Source organism: Herpailurus yagouaroundi, unplaced genomic scaffold (assembly GCF_014898765.1).
Source record: "Herpailurus yagouaroundi ecotype Mexico unplaced genomic scaffold, PumYag 141, whole genome shotgun sequence".
Taxonomy (NCBI): Eukaryota; Metazoa; Chordata; class Mammalia; order Carnivora; family Felidae; genus Herpailurus; species Herpailurus yagouaroundi.
The window spans coordinates 48,191,139-48,212,993 of record NW_024412396.1 but is presented as its reverse complement, the minus strand read 5'-3'; the positions used below and the strand labels follow the sequence as shown (position 1 = coordinate 48,212,993).

Genomic DNA, 21,855 nt, shown 5'->3' with positions numbered 1-21,855 from the left:
AGAAACCAAATAAGCCTCCCCTGCTTCCCCCCTGCCTTCCCCTTGTCTCTTTCTTTGTTGAAAAAATTGAGTGGTCTGTCCTCACAGTCTGCACATTGCTGATGACACTGCAATCCACGGTGGTGGCGTTTTTAACATAGTCTCCTGTCTCCCATATTTCCTGGTAGTTAGATTTTAAGACTTAATCAGATTCAGGTCTGACTTTTTTGGCTAGACAACTTCTGGGTTGCCAGGTATGGTACATAAAAATATAGGATGCCAGTTAAATTTGAATTTCAGATATATAATAAATAGTTCTTATTATGTCTCGTGGGATATTTGAGATATACTAAACATTATCTGATATTCATTTGAAATTCAATCCTACTTCGTAAGAGATATTATGCCTATCCATGAGGAGGCATAGAACGATCCTGCTCTCTCTTTTTGGGATGTTAGCAGCTGTTGGTGATCGTGGCCTGGATTGGTTATTTCCCTAGAGGCTGTAAAATTGTGATGCTCTAATTCTCTCTCTCTCTCTCTCTCTCTCTTTTTTTTTCTTCTTCATTTCTTTGCTGGAATATGTCTATAAAGGGAAGTTTTCCCTCATCAACTATTTGGTTTACCTGGTCACTTTCATGGAGGAAAGGTAGGGTACGTGTTTCATTCTTTATTTTTCTTTGCCAGTTTTCAGAATAAAACATCCTCCCAGGGGAGAAATAAGGCAGTAGCTGGAGAGAGATGGAGGGGCAAGGAAAGGTATGTTCAAGCCGGGAGATGCTGTGTAATGAACAGAGATGACCTCAGGGATTCTAATTACACAGGACTGAGAAGCCAGGGCTGTAGGAGACTATTGGAGTAATCTAGGCAGGAAAGGATGCTCCAAAAATGCATCCTCCAAAAGTGACCAATGAGTTGTATTCTTTCCTTCAGAAGTATCATTGGGGCACCTGGCTGGCTCAGGCAGAGAAGCGTGTAAGTCCTGATCTCAGGGTGGTGAGTTGGGGCCCCATGTTGGGTGTACAGATTATAAATAAATAAAATTAAAAGCAAAATTGTAAAGGTATCATGTTACATTCAGGGATTTTGACGTGTACATCTTTTGATCCATGCTACCGTTATTCTCTCTGATTCTCAAACTTCCTCCTCCTTGGTCAGTGGGAACTTCTTGAACGTGGCTTCTGAGTCCCCTTTTTTTTTTTTTTTTTTTTTTTAAGATTTTATTATTTTCAAGTAATCTCTACAGCTAACATAGGGCTCGAACCTACAACCTGACAAGAGTCACACATTCTACTGACTGAGCCGGCCAAGTGCCCCAGACATGGCTTCTGAGTCCTTTTGATGCCACCCCGGTAGTCGGTGTTACCTTCCTTGCTTTCTGGTGTAACAAGATGTTCCAGATGCATCTTATACATTTCTAGCCCAGACTTGGAATCAAACATTTCTCTTAGGAACCTCTGTAGTGGGAGATGATGCTCAGAGATTAAACATTTCTGACTTTGCTATTTAAAATCGTAACAACCCCCAGGGCATCTGGGTGGCTCAGCTGGTTAAGCGTCCAGCTTTGGCTCAGGTCATGATCTCACGGTTCATGGGTTCGAGCCCCACGTTGGACTCTACTGTCAGCTCAGAGCTCGCTTCAGATCCTGTGTCTCCCTCTCTCTCTGCTCTCCCCCATCTTGTCCTCTCTCTCTCAAAAATAATAAACATTTTTGGGGCGCCTGGGTGGCGCAGTCGGTTAAGCGTCCGACTTCAGCCAGGTCACGATCTCGCGGTCCGTGAGTTCGAGCCCCGCGTCAGGCTCTGGGCTGATGGCTCGGAGCCTGGAGCCTGTTTCCGATTCTGTGTCTCCCTCTCTCTCTGCCCCTCCCCCGTTCATGCTCTGTCTCTCTCTGTCCCAAAAATAAATAAAAATGTTGAAAAAAAATAAAATAAACATTTTTTAAAAACACTCTTTGGGGTGCCTGGGTGGCTCAGTCAATTAAGCGTCCAACTGGCTCAGATCATGACCTAACGGTTTATGGGTTTGAGCCCTACATCAGGCTCTGTGCTGACAGCTAGGAGCCTGGAGCTAGAACCCCTAATCCCTCTCTCTGTTCCCCCCTCCCCTTGTTCTCTCTCTCTCTCTCAAAAAATAAATAAACATTAAAAAAACACTCTTAAAAAATAAAATAAAGTCATAACAACCCCCATTACAAACACACATACATATGCTCCCGGAGGTCCCCTTACCATTTATCACCTTCTAACATATCGCATCATTTAGCTTAATTATGTTTACTGCCCATCTTCTGCCATGAGGCTGTAAGTTCCTCAGAGGCAGAGACTTTTGTCTATCTGTTCATGGCCTGGTACATATTAGACACTTAATAAACATTTCTTGAATAAGAGAATGGCTGAAAGCCATCAAATTGTATTTTGAAAAGCTCATTCTCACTGCTGGTAGAGAGTGAACTGGGGAGAGACCATTGTAAAGCAGGGAGGCCAGCGGAGAGTCTATTTCAGTCATCCAGGTAACACATGAGTGGGTCATGGAGATGGAGAGGAAGGTTGGGTGGAGGTAGAACTGACCAAACACGGGGACAGACTGGAGATGGGTGATGAGGGTCAAGGCAGAATGAAAGAGGACTCCCGGGTTCTTGGCCTGAGCACATAGATGGATAACGATGCTAAAGGGATGAGAGGAAAGATAAAGGGGGAGGGTCTGAGGATAAAGAGAATCAAGGGCTCCATCTTGGAAAAAGATGGCTCCCGTGTCTATTAGACAGCCAAGTGGAGGGATGAGTCTGGGCTCAGGGAAGAAGATATAAAATCGACAGTCATCAGTATTCAGGTGGTATTTAGAGCTCTGGGACTGGATGAGATCATCTTGAGAGTTTCAGACAGAGACCAGAAGCTGTTTCAAGACCAATCCTAAAGTACTCCCAACATGGAGCAGCCAGGTGAAGGAGGAAGAGCCTGCCAAGGAACAGAGACGAGGAGGCTAGAGAGATAGAGAGAAAACCAGGAGAGAGCATCGTCATCAGAACCAAGGGAAGACAAGAGCCAGGGAGAGCAGACTACTAGTTCAAGAAGCTTTGTGGAAGGGAAGACATGGGAGCAGTAGCCGGAGGGAGATGTAGGGGCAAGGAGAAGGTGTGTTCAAGATGGGAGACGCTGTGTAACAACAGACATGATCTTGCACAGTGGAAGATTCTAATGATACAGGACTGGGAAGCCAGGACAATAGGAGCCTTGGCCTAACCCAGGCAAGAAACAAGGGCCTGAACCAGGACAGGGAAATAACACTGAATGAACTTATAAAGCAGGTTGACTAGAGATCTCCCGATTCCAGGCCGGGGGGGGCCCCCCCCCCGCAAATGTCAGGATGCAGAATTTCTCAGGATCCAAACCTGCCTGCTCAACAGCCTTGCCCCTCCTCACCCCCAGATAAACACACAGACCAAAACATCACACCCTTTCCAAAAGCAGAGAAAGCAGGATACACACTGGGATCCTGGACAAATGCCTGACTGCCCCCAGGAAGGCCTGATCTGGGTTCAAAGCCGAGAAGGCACACAGGGTTTCCTTGTTTCCCCCGCTGGATTTAAGTGTGTTTTTAAAGTGCTCTTCTCTGGCTACCCAAGGATTAGCCATGTGTTTCAGCAAGTGATTGAAAATCATTACTCGTCTCTTTTGCTTGAACCTCAAACTTTTGAAATGTACACAGCTTGGCAGGCTGGCCAGGGCAGCTGAGCCTCAAGAGGACGTGTCCCAGCCATCTGTTGCCCCATTTCATACCAGCCTTCTGCCCTTCCCACCGCCGAGGAGCGCTGGGCTGGACAGGCAAACACAGCACCAGGACAACTGTAGCCCTGGCTTCCGACAGTTGCTGCAGTCTTGGGTGGCATGGGGGAAGGGAAGCTATTTTGTTCTGCTTTGCCTTGAGGTTATGGAGTCCCCCTCCCCCCATTTTAGAGATCCAGAGGGGTCTAGGGATAGAGACAAAGGACATCATCTGTGATTTTCCCTTCATCGGAGCAGCTCAGACTGTACTCAGCTACTCAGAGGCGATTCAAGGATGCAATGTGAAGATTAGAATTTCATTTGAAACAATATTTCAGTATTTTAAAAACTCTATTAAAAAATGTTTAGGGTGTAACAATGTGAATGCATTAAATAAACACTTTTAGCCCCACAAGACCTCAGTGGTTTAAGTTGCACTGCCAAGTGAACTAACTTTGAGGGGAGAGCAGTTGATATTATTATTCCTTTTAATTAATAGACTTTATTTTTATTATTATTTTCTTTAAGTAGGCTCCCTGCTGAACGTGAGGCTTGAACTCATGAACCTGAGATCAAAAGTCTCATGCTATACCGACCCAGCAAGTCACCCCAAATAGACTTTATTTTTAAGAAAGATTTTAGGGGCCCCTGGGTGGCTCAGTCAGTTTGGTGTCTGCCCTTGGCTTAGGTCGTGTTCTCATGGTTCATGAGTTCAAGCCCCAAGTTGGGCTCACTGCTGTCAGCCCAGAGCCTGCTCCAGATTCTCTGCCCCCCCGCCCCCCACCTCTCCTCTCAAAACACTGTCTCTGTCTCTCTCAAAATAAATGAATTAAAAAAAATTTTTAGAGACAAATTTTAGATTTAGAAAGAAATTGAGCAGATCATACAGAATTCCCATATTACCTTCCTCCTCCCCAGCACTCACTTTCTCCTATTATTAACATCGTACATTAATGTGGTACATGAGTCACACACAATTGGTGAATCAATTCTGAGACATTGCTATCAACTAAAGTCTGTAGTTTTTTCAAATTTCTTTAGTTTTTACCTAATGGCCTTTTTCTATTTCAAGATCCCAAGCAGGATTCCACATTAAATTAAAGTCACATGTCTTCCTGGGCTTCTCTCGGCTGTGACGTTTTCTCAGACTTTCCTTTTTGATGATCTTGCGAGTACAGGTTGAGTATTTTGTAGGATACTTTTCTTTTTTTTTGTTTTTTTTTAATGTTTTTTTTTTTTTAATTTATTTTTGGAGGAGAGAGAGAGACAGAGCATGAGTCAGGGAGGAGCAGAGAGAGTGGGAGACACAGAATTCGAAGCAGGCTCCAGGCTCTGAGCCATCAGCACAGAGCCCCATGCGGGGCTTGGACGCACAAACTGTGAGATCATGACCTGAGCCGGACGCACAACCAACTGAGCCACCCAGGCGCCCCTGTAGGATACTTTTCTATTGGGATTTGTCCCATGCTCTTCTCACATGTAGACTGGGGTTGTAGGTGTGGGGGAGGAAGATCACAGATGTAAAGTGGCATTTCCATCACATTATATGTAGTGTACAGAGATACATGCTATCAACATGGTTTATGATTATTGATGCAGATGGTGATCACCTGGCTAAAGTAGCGTTTGCCAGATTTCCCCCCTGTAAAGTTTTCTTGTTTAAAACAATGTATGTAGGGGCGTCTGGGTGGCTCGGTCGGTTAAGCGTCCGACTTCAGCTCAGGTCATGATCTCACACTCCGTGAGTTCGAGCCCCACGTCGGGCTCTCTGCTGACAGCTTGGAGCCTGTTTCGGAATCTGTGTCTCCCTCTCTCTGCCCTCCCCTGTTCATGCTGTCTCTCTCTGTCTCAAAAATAAATAAACGTTAAAAAAAAATTTTTTTTAATAAAAATAAAAAAAATAAATAAAACAATGTATGTAAGTATGGATTCACAGATATTTACGTTATACGTTGGGCTGTAATCTAATGCTACTTTATTTTGCTCCTCAAATTGTCCTAGCTTTGACCACCGGGAGGGCTTTTGGTTGACACTTACGCCCCTGTGACATATTCCCGTAAGTATAGTATTTTTTGTACACTCAGTTTTGTGTTTTGTACTGACTTTGGCACAAGCTCCTCCTGGCAGCTCTGAGCCCAGGTTGGTACGGATAGTGGGTGTGCCTTGTGAGGCTCAGTGCTGCGCCAGCCTGGGCATGTCTCCTTACGGAGGGCAGAGTACTTCCCGCATGGGGCGCACTGGGCTCCATAAACCACCAGGCTTATCCTAGTGACTATGAAGTGATAAAAGTGTCTTGTTTGTTCAGTACTTGCTCTAAGTTTTACTTGTTTATTGCCCAACTTCTATGTTTATGATGAGGATAAAGAGCAGTTGTTGGATATTATGATAGTTACTCACTCAACTTTTTTTTTTTTAATGTTTATTTATTTTTGAAGGAGACAGAGAGAGCAAGCGGGGTGGGGCAGAGAGAGAGGGAGACACAGAATCTAAAGCAGGCTCCAGGTTCTGAGCTGTCAGCACAGAGCCCGATGGGGGGCTCGAAGCCTTGAGCCGTGAGATCATGACCTGACCTAAAATCAGATGCTTAACTGGCCAAGCCACCCAGGCACCCCCTCACTCAACTTTGAAACAAAAATTTGTATTACTTATTTCTCTAGTGTCTAGATTGGTTTAATTGAAGACCATTCTAATCTCAAAAGACAAATTAACAGGAGTTAAGAGCACAGACCCTACCGTAGGACTGCCTTGATTTAAACCCTTGACTTTGAGCAAATTATTCCATTCCTCTGTACCTCAGTTTTTCCACCTAGAACAGGGGAATGTTAATGATAGATTTACTTCAAAGGTTTGTTAAGTGAGTTAATTAATGTAAAGTGATTGGAACAGGGCCTGACATGTAGTGAGTGCTATTGTAATGGTGTCTATCATCATTACTTATAACCATCTGCTGTGGCCTTGATGTTTATGTCCCCCCGGCCCCCAAATACATATGTTGAAATCCCAATCCCCAAGGTGATAGTATTAGGAGGTGGGGGCCTTCAGGAGGTGACTAGGTCATGAGGACAGAGCCCTGATGATCAGAATTAGCACCCTTATGAAAAAGGCCCCACAGAGCTCTCTAGTCCTTTCTGTCATGTGAAGATCTGATAAGAAGTCTGCTACTCAGAAGAAAGCCCTCAGTCGACCACACAGGCACTGTGACCTTGGACTTCCAGTCTCCAGAACCGTGAGAAATAAATTTCTGTTGTTTATAAGCCTCCCACTCTTCAGTATTTTGTTATAGCAGCCCAAATGAACTGAGATACCACCCATTTATGTGATCAGAATTTTCTCAGAACTGGATGACCAAAGCCAAATAGAAAAATAAGTTGGATGCCGAGACTGACTGTGAATCAGCCAGGGCTTTGATTTAGAAGCACAACAGGAACTGGCTCTGGATGAGTAAAGCTGAAGAGGAATTTATGGAAAGGATGTTGGGTAGCCCGTGGAATCTCTGGGAAGGCCTGAGAGCCAGGCACAGGGCATGAATGAGAACAAAGGATGCTGGGAAGTAGCTAAGAGCATGGCCAAAATTGTGGCACAGAAGTTATCCAGAGCCCTGCCCTGGCCTCAGAACCCTGGAAAGCTTGTGCCACAACCAGGACTGGGGCCTGAAAGATAACCAGGCTGCTGCCACTACCCTGGAATCTGGACCTGGCTGCCACAGCTGCTGCTGTCCCCACTGGAGAAGCTTCTCTAAGGGGTTCTCTCTGTGATCTCTGATTCAGGATCCAGGTGGTGCTCCTGATTGGCCAAGCCCAGGTCACATGTCCGAGTCCTGCCAATGAAAGAGGCTGGGAAGCAAGTGTCATGATTTCAGTCTCTATAGTGAGAGGTGAGCAGTAGACTTTAACTTCCACTAAGACTCATAAGATGGTGTCTCCCATGCACCTGGGAAGGGATTCTGAAGCTGGACAGCCAAGAAGTGACAAATGCCATCGATCAACTCTGCTTTCAGATTTCGTTCCATCATAGTAACAGCCTCAGTGGACTTTCTAATAAGTAAAAGTTTGAAAAACACTGGCCCAGTGCTCTGGTGCCCCTTATATTTTTCAAGCTGGAGGTATAAGAGACTGATTTTTGTGAGTTCCAAGGAAGATAAAAGCTATTGGTTGGATTTGGGTAGGAGTTTTTCATGGAGATTGTGATTCTGAGCCTCACAGGATGTAATCCTCACAGGACGTTTTTATAAGCGACAGTAGATGCTCCTGTGATTAACAAAATGCAAATTCCTTTAAAGGATTTAAAAGTGGTTGGTTTTGTCATTTTGCGTTTTTTTTTGATCAACAGGTGCCAGATTACCATTGTCATCCTGTGGAGTCTTTGACATGTTTGCTTTGAAAAAGAAGCCTAGGGGTGCCTGGGTGACTCAGTTGGTTAGGGGACTGACTATGGCTCAAGACATGATCTTGCAGTTTGTGGGTTCAAGCCCCACAGTGGGATCTGTGCTGACAGCTCAGAGCCTGGAGCCTGCTTAGGATTCTTTATCTCCCTCTCTCTCTGCCACTCCCCTGTACTTGCTCTCTCTCTCTCACTTAAAAAAAAAAAAAAAAGTCTTCATATTTGAAGGTTGGAGAAACCCTTAGCACTGTCCCAAACTTTTCTTTTCTTTTCTTTTCTTTTCTCTTCTCTTCTCTTCTTTTCTTTTCTTGTCTTTTCTTTTCTTTTCTTTTTTCTTTTCTTTTCTTTCCTTTTCTCTTCTTTTCTTCTCTTTTCTCCTCTTCTCTTTCTTTCTTTTTTAAAGATTTTTTATTTTATTTTATTTTATTTTTAATTTTTTTTCAACGTTTATTTGTTTTGGGGACAGAGAGAGACAGAGCATGAACGGGGGAGAGGCAGAGAGAGAGGGAGACACAGAATCGGAAACAGGCTCCAGGCTCTGAGCCATCAGCCCAGAGCCTGACGCGGGGCTCGAACTCACGGACCGCGAGATCGTGACCTGGCTGAAGTCGGACGCTTAACCGACTGCGCCACCCAGGCGCCCCTAAAGATTTTTTAAAAGATTTTTTAAATGTTTATTTATTTTTAAGAGACAGAGCAGAGTGCCAGAGGGGGAGGGGCAGAGAGAGAGGGAGACACAGAATGTGACGCAGGCTCCAGGCTCTGAGCTGTTAGCACAGAGCCTGACATGGAGCTCAACTCAAGAACCACCAGATCATGACCTAAGCCTAAGTCAGATGCCCAACTGAGCCACTCAGGCACCCCTTTTAAGATATTTTTTAAGATTCTTTTAAAAGTTTATTTATTTATTTTGAGAGAGAGAGAGAGAGAGAGAGAGCATGCAGAGGGGCAGAGGAAGAGGCAGAGAGAGAGAGAGAGAGAATCCCAAGCTCTACACTGCCAGCCCAGAGACCGATGTGGGGCTTGAACCCACAAACCACGAGATCATGACCCGAACCAAAGTCTGACACTTAACCAACTGAGCCACTGAGGTGCCCCAAGATTTTATTTTTAAGTAATCTCTACATCCAATATGGGGCTCAAACCTACAACCCTAGATCAAGAGTTGCATGCTCTACCAACTGAGCCAGCCAGATGCCCTCCCCCTGAACCTTCCTTTTCTAAATGGAGTCCCAAGAGGTGAAGTGACTTATGCAAGGCCACACAGCTGTCCAGCCCCACAGTCACTTCCTTCCTGAGGCAGGTCTTGAGAAGAGACCCAAAGTGGCTTTCGAATACTGGCTTGTGGCTGTTGTTGCTGCTTTATTTGCCCTTACTTTCTGGAGCAGGAAACCCCCAGTGGATTTCTCTCTGCCTTCAGTCTTCTCCATGGAGAGAAGAAGGAGAAGGAGAAGGAGAAGGAAGAAGAAAGAAGGAAGAAGGAAGAAGAAGAAGGAGGAGGAGGAGGAGGAGGAGGAGGAGGAGGAAGAGCAAGCAGACAATAGCTCCCACACTGCTGGATTCTGACCTTTGCTGGTCTCTATTCTGCCTCCTTTCAGTGTGGCTAACCTCCTGCCCTAACTTTGGACTTGCTTCAAATCCTGGCAGCCAGATGCCCTGGTCCTGCATTCATGTCCTGGCTCCCAGTAGTGAGGCTAGGTCAGATCCTGACATCTGCTGAATGCACCTTGCAATGGAACTGCCCATCTCCTTGCCTGGCCAGCCAGATCTGGCCATCTAGGAAGCTCCTGGGAAGCAGGGGTCATGTCCTCCCCTTCTGGCATCCTCAATACCCAACAGGGCATGACCCAGCAAACCCTTGTTGAAGAGGTGATTGACCTGCTGTATTTGGGTGTTGCCCACACCTAGTCGTGACAAACTAGAACAAAGGGAGGTGGAGGTGCTAAGTGGACAAACTGTGAGAGATTTTCCTTCTATACTACCTGGGGGTTATTTCTGGTTTGTACTGACGCGTTATTTCTATCTGAAATCACAATACCATAGACAAGATTTGGGCTCTGGTCTATCCAGGCCAGAGCAGGGGAAAGCATCTTGGGAGTCCAAAAAGAGCCCCAGGATCAGATAAAATCATCTGAGATAAACCAGGGGGCAAGACATTCATTCATTCTTTCATTCGTTCATTATGAATTGAGCACCATGTGTCAGGTTCTATGCTAGGCACCCAGAGATTCTATGATAAATGAGACAGATTCCATGTCCTCAAGATGCTTAGAGGACAAAGATGCTTAGAGAAAGACAAAGCAGGGGATTTGTGCTTACATCGGATTATGATGCATGCAGAAATAACAATAGCTAATATCTATTGAGTGCTCACTATATTCCAGACTCTGCCCTAGTTATGCGGCATTTCAGGCACTCCTCACTGGAATCCTCTTAGTAGGTATCATTATTATTTCCATCTCACCGATGACAAGATGGAGGCACAGAGAGGTTAAGTGACTTGCCCAAGGTCACACAGCTGGGATGAACGACATACCTAGAACTTAAATCCAAGCAGTTTGACTCCAGGGCCTGTGCTTCTAGCTCCTCCACCATACTTCTGTTTCATCATGACAGAAGAAAGCGGAGGATACTGTCAGACCACATAAAGTTGCACCTAACGTGAGAGGGCATAGAAGGCTTCTTTGAGGAGGCAACACGTAGGCAGAGTCCAAAAGGACCAGTCAGAATTAGCTGGGAGAATTGGGGGCGGAGGCGTGCATATCAGACTGAAGGAACAGCACATTCAAAGACTGGAGACAAGAGGCCACGGTACATTAATTCCTGTTTGGTGAGCATCGACTGTGTGCCAAGGATATCTAGAGGCATTCAGAGACTGTAAGTAGTGCCAACGTGACTGTCTCATAGTGAGTGGAGAGAAGACTGGAGGGAGAAGAGGCTGAAGTGTTCAGCAGGCACCAGTTCACAAAGATCTTTAAAGGCCAGGCTAAGGGGTCATGTCTTTATCCAAGTGACAGTGGAGAGATATGGAAGGATAAGCAAGAGAGTTTCATGATCAGGTTGCTCTTCAGAAAGCTCATTTTTAACGGTACTTTGGAGAAGGATTGGAGTCAAGCAAGAATGAAGGGCATTTGGGTTGTCCAGGCAGGAGATGATGGCGACCTGAAATGGGGATTGGCAGTGACATGTGAAAGAACTTTGAGGACTTTGTTGGAGGGGAGGTCATCATCAAACCGGAAGATTGTGGGGACCTAGACACGTAGGCGAGCCTCAGAGGGTAAACAGTTAGTGTTGGTCCAATGTTAGGCAATTGGCCAAAGTCTCACCAGGAAGTGGATGGTAGAGAGTAAGTTCGGGGGGGTGGGGGGGGGGAGGGGCGGCGCTTAGCTGACTCAGTTGGTGGAGCATGCGACTCTTGATCTCGGGGTTGTGAGTTTGAGCCCCATGTTGGGTGCAGAGGTTACTTAAAAATAGTTTTAAAAAAATCATTAAAGAAAGAAAATAAGTCCAGCAGGTGGTGGGGACTCAGCAACAGAAATAAGAGACCAATGAAAGAACCCCGGTCCCTGGAGAACCAGATGAAGAAAGAGAATTTTCCACTGGGCAGGTTGAAAAGGGAGATAATGGGAAATCAGAATCAGGAACCAGGGTCCCCATGGCTGTCCTGGACTGGCAGCAGGACCTAGGATGCTCATCTATGAGACAGGGGTACAGAATTCCTTGTGTCTGCCTCACTCCGTCTCTAGCTAGGTAGATCCTATTTAGTCGGATTCAGCTTCAAAGTTTGTGGGGAAGGGACATGTGGTGAAGGGGAAAGGGCAGAGTTTTGCCATTAGAGAGAATGGGGTTCAAACCTCATCTGGAGTCACTTACTAGTTCTACGACTTAAAGCAAGTTACTTAACCTCCCTGAGCCTCAGCTCACTCGTCTGCAACTTGAGGATAAGAATATCTACTCCACAGGCCTACTGAATAAGAATGACAGTATCTACTGCAGGAAATTATTGTAAGAATGTGGCAGTTAATACATGAAAGATCAGGCCTGGCACCAGGGTGGACGCTTAGTCAAGCTGTCAACCATCCCCTTTATCGGAAGTCATCTGTGTGGTGGACCCTGGGCTGAGGGTTTCAGGTGCTATGTTCTCTCCCTCTTAAGTTTTTTAAAAATGTTTTTATTTATTTTTGAGAGAGAGAGAAACAGAGCACAAGTGGGGAGGGGCAGAGAGAGAGCGAGAGAGAGAGAGGCACAGAATCTGAAACAGGCTCCAGGCTCTGACCTGTCAGCACAGAGCCCGACACGGGGCTTGAACTCAGGAACAGCGAGATCATGACCTGACCCAAAGTCGGAGGCTTAACCGACTGAGCCACCCAAGAGCCCCTAAGTTCTCTCCCTCTTAACAAATCAAGGGAGATATTCCTATTCTCATTTTGTAGGCCAAGAAATAGGCTCAGAAAAGTTGAGAAACTTGTCCGAGATCACATTGCTAGCAAACTTATTTTTCACCAAAGCCCACTACTGTTTTGGTACTGTTTTGTTTAGTCTGCATCCTCTGTACAACTTGTTCTGTACTAACTCACCACCTATCCTATTTTTTTGTTTAATATTTTATTTAAATCAGTCTTCCTATTTATTGTAATTAATATAATTTAAAAACAGCTCTGCGATACTAATTCGTATGTCATCCTATTCAGCCATATAAAGTGTATAATTCATTTTTTTTAGTATATTCATAGAGTTGTACAACCACTACCACAATCAATTTTCGAACATTTTCATAATTAATTTACTTTTTTTTTTTTATTTGAGAGAAACAGAGAGAGTACACACTCAAGTGGGGGAGAGGAGCAGAGGGAGAGAGAGAGAGAATCTCAAGCATACCCAGCGCACAGCCTGACTCGGGGCTGGATCCCATTTATGTCCTGAGACAAATATCAAGATTCAGAAGCTACGGGGCACCTGGGTGGCTCGGTCGGTTAAGCATCCGGCTTCGGCTCAGGTCATGATCTCACGGTCTGTGAGTTCGAGCCCCGCGTCGGGCTCTGTGCTGACAGCTCAGAGCCTGGAGCCTGTTTCCGATTCTGTGTCTCCCTCTCTCTCTGCCCCTCCCCCGTTCATGTTCTGTCTCTCTCTGTCCCAAAAATAAATGTTGAAAAAAAAAATTAAAAAAAAAAAAGATTCAGAAGCTCAACCAATTGAGCCACCCAGGTGCCCCATCATTAACTTACTTTTAAAGGAAACTTTTGTCATTCCCATAAATGGAAAACTTGTATTATTTACCATAAATGGAAGGCAAGACAAACATAAGCAGAGCAACAACCAACAGCTAGGTCATGTTTTTGCTCTCTAGTTAGGGCTGCCTGTTAAGTGTCTACGCTTCAGACGTCTTTCTCTTTGCCAAAAAAGGAGATTGGCAGATATTACAGCGTTGTTAAAGACACTCTAAATCGAGACTCTCTCTTTGGCATAATCGGAAAAATAAAAAGGTAATTGAAGCGAAACTTACTTTCTCACTGTGTAATTTCATACCACATCCCTGAGCCACCAAAAATCATCTTGCGCGTACCTCCCACACTTGTCTTTTCTAGGTGAGGTAAGTGACTTGTCCAATGTCGTCACACAGCGAGGTGGTAGCAGACTGGGTCCAGAATTCAGGCCTCTTAACTTTTTTTTTTTTTTTAAGTTTGTTTATTTATTTTGAGAGAGAATGCACACGTAAATGTAAGCGGGGGAGGGGCAGAGAGAGAGGAGGGGTTCCATGATATCAGCCCAGAGCAGCAGAGCGATGTGGGGTTCAAACTCATGAACCTGGGGCGCCTGGGTGGCTCAGTCGGTTGAGCGTCCGACTTCAGCTCAGGTCACGATCTCGCGGTCCGCAAGTTCGAGCCTGCTTCCGATTCTGTGTCTCCCTCTCTCTCTGCCCCTCCCCCCGTTCATGCTGTGTCTCTCTCTGTCTCAAAAATAAATAAACGTTAAAAAAAAAAAATTTCAAACTCATGAACCATGAGGTCATCACCTGAACCAAAATCAGGAAATCAAGAGTCGGAGGCTTAACCCACTGAGCCACCCAGGCGCCCTCAGGCCTCTTAACGAATAATGCTATCTCCTTTTCTTTGTTTCTTTCTTTCTTTTCAATTTATTTAAATTCAAGCTAGTTAACATCCAGGGTAGTAATGGTTTCAGGAGTAGAATTTAGAGATTCATCATTAGCGCTCGCAGCAAGTGCCTTCCTTAATGCTCATCACCCATCTAGCCCATCCCCCCCACCCAACACCTCTCCAGCAACCCTCAGTTTGTTCCCTGTATTTAAGAGTCTCTTATGTTTGCCTCCCTCTCTGTTTTTATCTTATTTTTCCTTCCCTTCCCCTATGTTCATCTGTTTTGTTTCTTAAGTTCCACATAGGAATAAATCACATGATATTTATCTTTCTCTGACTTTCTTCGCTTAGCATAATACCCTCCAGCTCCATCCACGTGGTTGCAAATGGCAAGATTTCATTCTTTTGGATTGCTGAGTAGTACTCCGTTGTGTATGTATACCACATCTTCTTTATCCATTTATCCATCGATGGACATTTGGGCTCTTCCATACTTTGGCTATTGTCGATAGCGCTGCTATAAACATTGGGGTGCATGTGCCCCTTTGAATCAGCATATTGTGTCCTTTGGATAAATACTTAGCAGTGCAATTGCTGTGTCATAGGGTAGCTCTATTTTTAATTTTTTGAGGAACCTCCATACTGCTCTCCAGGGTGCCCGCACCGGTTTCAACTACACTGTAGTCCTCTTTGCAATCAGTATTTTAAATGTAGTCAAGTGCCTAATTTGTGTGTTGGACAGATATGTTACAAACTCATAAAGCACATATTTAAACATTTTTTAAATGTTTATTTATTTATTTTGAGAAATGAAAGATAGAGAGTGAGCAGGGAAGGTGGAGAGAGAGACAGACAGACAAACAGAATCCCAAGCAGGCTCCGCACCATCAGTGCAGAGCCCGATGTGGGGCTTGAACTCAAAACTGTGAGATCATGACCTGAGCCAAAATCACAAGTCAGTTGCTTAATCTACTGAACCACCCAGGCACCCCAATAAAGCACATATTTTATAGCTAAGAAGGAACCTCAGAGATAATCTAAGCCAACTCATTTCATTTCATATATGAGAAAACCAGTGAGTTTGTTCACCTAAGCATGTTTAGAATTGCCTGCCAATCAGTTGAACATATAACCAAAAATGTAGCTATAAATAGTCCAGAATTATAATAATTCTCCTCTGGTTTCAGGCTTAAGCCAAACTTCCTGATATCTCAGTCCTGCCCTCACTTTATTCTGCTCTTTAATTTGTTCCTTTGGTCTGTCCTGATCTCTGTATGCGTAGTTTCCCCTTGGCCCAAACTACCAAGATGGGTTGAAGGATCACAGGCCCAAGGGGAATTAGTGGGTCAAGGGTGTGTGTCATATGAGAAAGAAATGAGGGGTTGTCAAGAACTGTGAAGGCTCTAAAACTTAACCCGACTTGCAAGCTGACAAGGTAGCCTGCCACAGTTTCATGGAAGCTTCTGGGTCAGAAACAAAGGACTTCTTTACTCACAGCAATAGTAACAGCAAGAGTATTGGCATTTCGTTGTACTGGTTCCCTGATTCCCAATTCCCAAAGGCAATGCAAAGAGGGCCAATTATTAACGCCTGTACACACGGTGCGGCCCATTGCAAGAGAGGGACCCAGAAGCCTAGGCAGCCAGATCTTAAATAATGGACAGTATCTGAGAAAGATACTATCTTCAAAAGATAGTCTGAAACAAAGAGCATTCAATGACTCTGCTCACAAGGCATGCAGAAATGTGATAGACCCATGGAGAATGATCTCCCAACAAGTGTTAAGTACAACCGTGGAAAGTGAGCTCACAGTCCTCCAGCTACATCAGACGACAAAAGATGGGGAAGATGGAAATGGAAGCAGAGGCGAATCAATCCCGTCCTTTCTACATCGATTCTTTACTGGTGTCAGTTATGGCAAGGGCACCCGGAGGCCTATTTGCGGTGTTTGGCACGTTTCCTGTTTTGACGAATATAGCTTTCAACTCACTGCCTTGACAGGGTTTACCCAATTCCAATCATTTCTTTGCAAAGCTGTTAGAAATCTCTAGAAGCTCCAAAACTCCACAGAAGAGAGAAGGGTGCATCCTTCCAAACATTATTTGCTTCCAGGAGATCGTGTATGCTGGGCAAACCCATAGTGGCCACACTGCAGTCGTGTGGGGGATGTGCGCCGATTTCTTGTATCCTCTCCGTCTATACCTATGGATATTTACTATACCTAGTAAATGTGGTGAGGTTTGCTTGCCACTGTGATGCAGTCAGCGAGACCCCTGACTCGGTCTAGCCTCTCATTTGAAACCAGGACTAGATGGGTCACCAAGTCAGTCTTTATTTGTCATGTGTGCTCCATATCTGAGGCAGGTATTTTGTATCTATAGCCAAGACCCAGAGTTCCAGGCCTCTGACTGACAAGCCTCAAGTCAGCTCATTTTTGTTTTTGTTTTTTTTGGTTTTTTCCTCTGCCTAGAGGAGGATGAATTCCGAGGGTAAAGGAAGGACAATGCAGCTCAGGATGGGAGCTCATAGTCATTGTCAGAACCACATCAGGACCTGGGATAAGGTCCACAGAGGGATTTTGTGGCATTCCACTGGTCCTCAGGCTCTTTGCAACCATATCAGATGGGAGTTAACCAATCAACCGGAATCAGGCAGTGAGAGCCTGGCAGGTGAGTCAGTGACAACATCCTCTAACTAGGGGCAAAGGGCAAAAATTATGTCAAGAAACCAAGCAAAGCCCAACACTGCCCAATAAGGGCAAAGGCCATTCAAGTGGGTTAGCCTTGGAGAGTGATTCTAAAAGAGTGCTAGAGGGACCACAGATGATCCAGCTGAGGTGATGGGCTGCTCTAAATATAAATGCGATATAAATATAATTTAGAGCTGGCCATGCAAAGTGGTCCTTCCACTTCATTAGGGAACTCTATTTAGAATTACGAAGTAGAAGGGGATAAATTGGAGAGCCCATGGGGTTTTCTGCACTGTTCAAGCAATCCATGAACTACAACTTTACACAATTCCTTGGAGCTGCTGTGAAGAATTTTAGTTTGTGAAGATCCTCACAGAGCCGTAGCTCCCTATGGACTTGATATACTGCCACAGTATATGGTCTCTTGTTGTTATCCCTAGATATTACTTCACCCAGGAGAGGAGGACTTCCTTCTTCTCATAAGAAGTCATGAGTCCCAAAGCAATGTCATAAATGTCTAGCAACTTCTTGGCCTGAGAACTCAAATGACACCACCCATGTTAGTGCTAGGACTGATGTCCCAAGGGCCAATATATATTACTGGCAGACGATTGTGTAAGGACTTCCTCCCCACTATGCGGTGAGCTCAACCTTTGAGCTGTGAACGCCAATAAATAGTCACCTGTCTCAAACAGGAAAAAGAAACCTGTGCGGGGTGATTGAACTCTGACCTTGCTGGCCAACCTGGATCCCAGGAATGCTGTGCACATTGCCTTGACTCTTGGGTTTGTGTTTTTCTCTTCCTTGTGAAAAGAAAGATTCATTTACAAACTCTGGGTGGTGGTATAGCCTTGCTGGGGAACTGTGGTCATCAAACGCACAGAATTTCCACAGCAGCTTTTCACAATCAACTCCGGTTTACTTTTGTTAACCACTTTTCTGTTTGGTCTCCACATTGTGGCCTGTTAGCATCAACAGTTATTAAGTCTTGAGAAGAAGTTCTGAGGAATGGTTTGTGAATTAGAGTTCATCACTAAGCGAGAGGACTGCATACAGATTGAACTTTGAAGGTACTGTCTTTGAGTATCTAGTGGCCTGTTACTTATCATGGGACTTTGCCTAGCCCCAGCCAGCCAGCCTTCCTTTTCAAATTGTAATCTGAAAACTGAAACTCCTGATACACAATGTAGCACATGCATCTAATACAGGATGCAAAGTTACTTCCCAGAAAACACACATTTGGAAAATGCCACCTCATTAGTTTTCTATGTCTCTTGTAACAAATTACCACGAAATTGGTGGCTTCAGACAACACAGGCTGAAATGAAGGTGTCAGTATGGCTGCATTCCTCTCTTGAGCCTCTAGGAGAGAATCTGTTTCCTTGCCTTTTCCAGCTTCCAGAACCACCCACATTTATTGGCTCATGACCCCTTTTCTCCATCGTCAAAGCCAGCAATGTTGCGTCTCTGGCCATTCTCCCATAGTCATAGTCACATCTTCCTCTGACTGATTCTCTTCTGTCTTCCTCTTCTTCCACTTCTAAGGATCCTTGCGATTACATTGGCCCATCCTGACAATCCAGGATAATCTCCTTATTTTCAGATCAGCCAATTAGTAACCTTAATTCTATTTCAACCTCAATTCCTCTTTGTCGTGTAACCTAATATACTCACGGGTTCTTAGGATTTGGACATGGACATTTTGGGGACAACTATTATCCCCTGCTGAATTACATCTGGACAATCAGTGGTGAGGAAATGAAAAGGTTTGCTCAGTGTCTATCTTCCCAGAGGCCTGTATAGAGGGGTCAAACCTTTTCATCTTAAATGAACGTTGTATAGCTGATTTGATTCTCTCCATGAGCTGATGGTTGGGGGAATTTATAACGGAGTGTCCTGTTTAGAGGTCTCGGAGACCTGTGATATCCATACAGAATCCTTTTTGTTGGTGAATGATTTAGTTATTTAACTGACACTTAACACATATATCAGAGCTTTACAAACTAATTTAATTCTTACAACAAACCTATCAAGTGGGTAAAGTTGTTATGTCATCCTCATTTTACAGATAAGGAAACTGAGGCATAGGAAAGCTAAGTAGGGGCTCCTGGGTAGCTCAGCCCATTAAGCATCTGACTCTTGATTCTGGCTCAGGTCATGATCTCACGGTTTGTGAAGTTGAGCCCCGTGTCAGGCTCTGCTCTGACAGTGTGGAACCTGCTTGGGATTCTATCTCTCTCTCTCTCTCCCTGCCCCTCCTCAGCTCTCTCTACCTCTCAAAATAAGTAAACAGTAAAAAAAAAAAAAAAAAAAAAAAAAAAAAAAAAAAAAAAAGAAAGAAAGAAAGAAAGAAAGAAAGAAAGAAAGAAAGGCTAAATTACTTGTCCAAGGTCACACAGCTAGTATGTGGCAGAAGTGGGACTTGAAGCCAGGCAGTGTCTGTGCCGTCCAGAACCCTTGTTCCTGACCACCATGCCAAGCTGCCTTGTCCTCTTGGTTTCCACCTGTCCCCAGGCCTCTGCTGCCACCAGCTCTGGTAGGTGGCCTTGTGGTCTACAGCAACACCCCCAGCACTGGCTTCTCCCCTTTGCAACTTGCTGCTCATTTCCCTCTGTTCTCAGTGGTGCAGACCCATGATCCTCCCCCGAGCTTTGCCACAGGTAGTCTTGCCCCACCGGGGCAGTCACACAGCAGGCTGTTTGCTCACGATGTGACATCCATGCCATGTGGGAATGGGGACTCAGGAATGCTGAGCCTCAGAGCCTCTCTGCTGACCAAGGCTTGATCACCAGGGTCACTTTGACATAACCTATCCTGCTTTCCTCTAAGACCTGAAGAGGAGGAAAAGCATGATGCCTTTCTGACCTTCCTCTCTCTCCTCTTTCTCCTTCCTACCATCTGACCCGATGGAAAGGGGGTGGGTACTCTCTCACTGCCTTAGAGCTGGCTTAACAGTCCTGGGGGGGAAGGGGTCTGGGAGCTGGTCCTTCAGGCTTGGCTTTGATTCACTAAGGGAGGAGAATTTGGAAGGATTAAGTCACGGCTAGTTCCTTCAACCGCGCAATGGGACAACACTTTGAGGCCAAGCCCGTCATAAGTCCCCTGTGTACGGGGGTATTTATTACTCTCTAAACCTAGAACTTTCACGCTTCTTTGCCTGTGTATAGGGAATATGTTTTACACTGTGACCCAGACAAATATGTACATATATATTACAAACAACCAAACCAAAAGCTACACAAACAACACTTATTACTTGGTACAATGCATCTGATCATTTTTAACGTAGTCTTTTTTTTCAGAAAAGGAAGAACACTGGTGGCAGCCCATCATTCCTGTCCCCAGGCAGACTTACTTGCTTCCTTCTCTGGGATCTCACGGTGCCCTGTGTGAAGCTTCTCATGTCACACTGTAATTTACATGTCTTTCTCTCCCACTAGGGAGAGACTTTGTCCCTTTCATCTCCGCATTCCTAGCACGGCTACCAGCAGACATCCAGGAAGTGTTCATCGAAGGAGTGAAGGAAAAAAAGGCCAGTGGTTTCTCTTTTCATGGCACACGTCCCCTAGTTCTGGGGTTGGAGAGCTTGGACCTTGTCAGTGAGAGACCTGGGCTCAGGGTGGGATCCCTGTGGAAGTTAGTTCATATACCTCCCGCAGAATGGACCTCGGTGGGCAAAGAATGAAGACCAGAGACTTTATTTCCCCTCCTTTGATTTTTCTCCGAAGCTGACCTGTTGGCATCCCGGGGCCAGAATGCCTTTGTGTTCTCCTCCACAGTAATTTAATGCCGTAAAACTGACTGCTGCAGACTCAAAAATCCAGGGCACTCGGCGTTTTTGCAAAGCCAGGCTCTAGGAAATGTTCCCGTTGCTGAACACATTGGATGTGGCTTAGGTAGCAAAGCAAATGACCTAACAAGGAATATATGTGCTGAGCCTAGTTCCTGTTAAATTAATAGATTCACGTCCTGGCACATCCGCAACCTCACAAGTCATAGCAACCGGATGACGGCATGGCAACACAGCAGCTGTGGCCACTGCACGTGAGAAAAATCAGAGCCGAGTGTCTCTGGAGAGAAAACAGAAATGGGCTCTACGATCGCCAGCTTGTACGTGACTGGCTGAGGCGGGGGCGGTGGGGGGGGGCAACCACAAGTAGACGCCTGCCCTAGTTAGGGATGCAGGAGTGTAACATCTCTCCCGCTTCATAAAACTTTGTTTTGTGTTTTCAAAGTAAATAATTTGCTCCAGTCAGAGAGGAAATGATGTTGAGAGATACCATCACGTGGACAGAATGTTCTTTGTAGCCCTGGAAGCAGTGTGGAGGTGATTCTTATCGGGGATTGTCCACGACTTGCTCTTCAACAGCAGGACCACAAGCCTTTCTTTATAGTTTTAGACCTGCACTGAAATCACTTACCTCTTCCGGCTGTCAGGCTCGAAAGCCCTTCTTTCCACCTCTTCTTCTAGGACCGAGGTTGGACCCCACCGCCCCTGCGTGTGCTGAGGCCTCAGGACCAGGATAGATGCTCTGAGGAAGAGGAATAGGACACCTGGACAGATGTCGATTCTTGTGCAACAAAAAATATCTGCATGCACTATCAGGATGGTGACGCCCAACGCCAGGGCTGCCTGGGACTCAGCAGCAGCAGCCCATACCCCCTGATCTTGTTTAAATTCAAGGGTGACCCTTGCTCTGCAAAGAGGTGAAGGCTGGGCTGTCTGTTCTTAGGACTCATGTGTTACCCTTAGGTCTGCCCCTTCCTCCATGTTCTGCTTTCCAGGTGAGAGACCAGGAAGCTGGGCAGGGTTGTCATTGGGCCCACACTGACTTCTCTTTTGTTCTGTGAATTAGTTACCTATGGCTGTGTAGCAAATTACTACAAAACACAGCAGTTTAAGATAATAAACATTCAGGAGTGCCTGGGTGGCTCAGTCGGTTAAGC

General features: G+C 45.3%; 1 long non-coding RNA gene across 1 annotated transcript; it reads left to right on the top strand.

Annotated features, from left to right (window-relative positions):
- The first annotated feature begins 554 nt into the window (after window positions 1-554).
- On the top strand, window positions 555-20,443 carry LOC121032026 (uncharacterized). Its single transcript, XR_005791038.1, has 3 exons — window positions 555-628; window positions 5,746-5,800; window positions 20,349-20,443. It is a non-coding gene; the product is annotated as an uncharacterized LOC121032026 (long non-coding RNA).
- Window positions 20,444-21,855: the final 1,412 nt, after the last annotated feature.